Here is a 4,193-nt window from a genome sequence, read left to right on the forward strand (position 1 = left end):
TTTATCTGTAATAGCTTGAACATTCTTTGAAACAGGCTTGGATTTGACAGCCTTATTTATCCCCTCGTTATTTCCCGTGCCTTTACGTACTTCTTTTGAAGGAAGAACTTTTTGCTCCTTCTTCTGTATTGCCTTTGCTTTCTTCGCTGTTTTTCCTTTTCTGTTTTCATCCTCTTCCGTATCTACCTCATCTTTCTTGCCCTTGTTTAAGTTGAACAGTTTGGATTTGGCAGATGATGCATTCTTTTCTTGCTTGCTGGGCTCACTCTTTTTCTTATTCTTTCCATCCTTAGTGTCACTAGAATCTTGGTTGACATTTGCACCTTTACTATTTTGTTGCTTTTCCTCTAACTTTTCCTTCTTGCCTCTCTCCACTTTATGTTTCCCACCAATGTTCTTTTGAGATTTAGGAGCCATGCCCTTAGATTGATTTGCACCCTCTTTTTATTTTTTTCTAGCATCCATCATGGTAAAAATAGGAGCCACATTTACCTGTAGAGTGGATTGATTTTTAATCACTGAAATCTGAAAAATGTATAAACACTGTACACTACCAGCAATCACTAAAAACAAAGACAAGTCAGCTAAATATAATAAATTTAAGCTGATAAAAGCCTTTCTAGTAAGCAGTGCTCTAAAAGAGGGAACATGACTTTGAAGAAGCAAAAAGGGCTTGCTGAAAATAGAATTGGAAAGTACTCTACCATCTAGGCATGGTTAAAATTAAGTGTTAAACTCATGCTCTCCTCTCTCCATTATCTCTTGGTGTCAAGGAACTTTAACACAGTAAGGGGGTAATTATAACTGCAATTGGTACAAAATTTTAAACTAATTAAAACTGTTAAATGGGTGGGTACTTAATATCATTGGGCTTAATTCCAGACTTCTAGAATAATTAATCTATTCTATAGTTAGCTTGCAGGGACATGGTGGTACAATGGTTAAGCAAGTGCTTCACGACTCCTGCGCTGCTCATTAGGTGTCGGATTTGTGTGTTTCTTCCTATGATTGTACACCCCACACATTCATGGAAGACACTGGAAAACCATTTCTTTTCATTGCTTGCCTTCTATGAGTCAGCCTCCACTCAGTGGAACATCCGTCTAGTTAGTTTATGCATTGCTGTAAACTCATATAAGAGAAATAGTCATTTACAGGAATCAGTTTTTTTGCATTTGCAGCTATTTACCTGAGTTCTATATGAAAAGAAATTACATTTACAGATGCATAATTTTATTTACAATATATGTTGCATATCATCCTAGAATTTATGCATGTGACCAAAATCTCATATGCCTGCCCTTGCAATTACTGCAGCTTCCAGCAAAACAAAGTGATCCAAAGCTAAAGGTCCCTATAGCTATGCTAAAGTACCTGTTTTTATGTTGGACTAACATGCAATAATTCAGATATTTCATCATATTCTTGGGCTTCCAAGTACACAACCATTCCAATAAAGTTTATATTCAAACCAATATGACATTAGCTAAATGCACCTCTCATGAAATCTTGTTTCGTTGTACTTTATGCCATTGTAATTAGATGAACATGTGAAACTTTACTTAAAACACAAAACACAATGAAAAGGAGAAATACAAAAATGTGCCTTGAATATAATTCAGTGAAGCATCATTTCAAAAGATCTCCACAGAAGCACTTGCAGACCTGTATGGAAGAAACACATACATGGTTAAAGAGTGTGTCCTTCCAACCCTGCTTACCTGTGTTCTCAGATGAAACAGTAGCATGTTGAGAGCCTTGCATAGTGCTGTGTTTCTGCCTTTTTCTGAACCATGGGGTGTCTGAAACACTGGGACCTGAGATCCAAGAGGGACGTAAACACCTACATGGGCATGCATTAAGAACTCTAAGAATCCCAGGCATGCTCCGTCCCTTGTTTGTGAATAATTCAGCATTGCTTGACGGGCCGTAAATTCTGGAGCCTTTCATATTAGCAGCTGGCGAACAGGTCCCCGAAAGGTGAGAACCTTTACTGATTGATTGACAATAGGTGATGACATTTGATAGACTGGGACTCAGAGAGAGAACCAAGAAAAGGCAGGAGGACATTAGAAGAAGAAGGAACGTGGAAAGAAGACCAAATGGAGTGCTATTCTCACTCCATCTAGGCCCTAAACACTACAAGACGCTTCAAAACGGCCAAAACATTTATTTCCTGTGTTCGTTGATTCAGTGACTTCTGTTGAGAAAATATTTTTCCTCTTTGAGATGATGGGTACTCCTTCGGTAGCAGTACATAGGAGTCTATTACTGCGACTATTCATGTGGCAATAATTCACAAGGAGCAGAGCCACAATAATATTTACATATGATGATCTGAAGGCTGTGCAGGGCATATTTCATTTCATCCAGGTGTCCATGAAACTATTTCTGAAGCTATGTACCTCTGAACATTGAAGTGTTTTCATCTTGGATAATGAAAGCATGAGAAATTTCTACAATAGGCTCCTCCTCATTTCCTGTGAGAAATTTCTACAATAGGCTCCTCCTCCTCCTCATTTCCTAGAAATGCCTTTGCTGCTATATAAGGAAGACACATCCAGTGTCTCCTACTTGATGGTTTAACATATTATTAGTGATCAACCACACATAACACTTGAAAGACAACACAGAAAATGAATTTACAAAGGTCATAAAACAGAACTGAAGAGAAATCTAGACACTACTAGTTTCAAACTAAGAAGGTAAGTAGAATCAGGTGTGTAAATCATAAGTTTATTTTATGTTACAGAGCATGTCTATATTGACAGTACACTGAAAATTCTGGCCACTTTCATATTCTAGTAGTTTGTCATGTTGCTCTTGAAACAATACCTTGTTGGACCTTTCATAGCTGGCATATTAATTCATGTTCTACTCAAAATTACTCACCTGAGTAGCACTTAAGAATAACTAAAGCATTTCAAAGCCGGATTTCATTATTTCATCCATTGCACAACAGAATCTCACAAGCAATTTCTGTTTCAGCTGCATGGTTGCAGGTTCAACTCCTTGATAAAACCTTGTAAAGACAAAACGGTTTTGGATAGAAGCCCTTGCTAGAAAGCACAATGGAAACGGAGGGCACTCGGGCTTTGGTAGGGCTCCACCAAAGGGTGGGAAGTGGTCCGTCATTCCTAGCTCAGACAACATGCCACACACACATTAGTGATGCCTTTCTGAGACCTTCAAAATGGGTTGTATTTCAGCAGGCCGAAACATTATAAATAGCCAATTAGCGAACAAAGCGGCCCTTAATAATGAATGACCAAACTCTTGGCTATGTTTGTATGACAACCGATCCCAGTCACCCAGTGCTCCCTGTGAAATAGCAGCTATAAATGGCTGAAGGCACATTACTATCTTCATTTCATAAATTGACAGTTTTCTGGGGCTACTGATCACCTTCCTTAAAAGAGGGCAGGAAGTGGTCCTTCAGTTCTGCACAAAAAAGGCAAAATTTATGGCATGTTTGCATGGTTTCTGCTGTGTGCTCCAGTTTTGAAAGAAGTGTTCATGGTGGATCGGTGACTAAATTGGCTGTAGCGTGTCAGTGAATATGATTGCTCTGCTATGGAACAGCATTCCACTCATGGTGTACTCTACCTAACCTGGCACACTGTGCTTCTGAATTACAGCTATATATTACTCATAGAAAGTCTTGTCTTGATCTCCAAAACATGGAGTTTTAAAATATATTAGTTAGATTTGATCTTTGCAATTCAGAATAACACATATATAACCTGAGTTAGGCTAACAGTATACATGACATCTTATTAAACTCATAAGACACAAAAAGTTAATGTACTGTATTTTCTTAAAGAACTTAAAATATAGATGTTCTACTGGAAATGGCGAGAGTAAGAAAAGACAACGAAGGACAAACATAGCTCTTGTGAAAAACAATTTACTCTTGCAGCAGGACGTATTGTAGTGTGAAGTTACAAGTCATATTAGGGTTCTCATACTCATTGATTCACTACAAAAATATAATCTAGACTAATCTAAAAAAATAACCAGCATTCAAGAGTTGGTACCAAAATATTTCCTTGTAAGATATAGCAGCCAAACCCCCCCCACCCACCCCAAACCCAACCATCCATAAAAACAGGTACAGATTTTCATATACTGTATATATATATTAAACATTTCACTACAATATTTTAAAATTACATTCCTAAATTACACTGTCA

Source organism: Scleropages formosus, chromosome 20 (genome assembly GCF_900964775.1).
Source record: "Scleropages formosus chromosome 20, fSclFor1.1, whole genome shotgun sequence".
NCBI lineage: Eukaryota > Metazoa > Chordata > Actinopteri > Osteoglossiformes > Osteoglossidae > Scleropages > Scleropages formosus.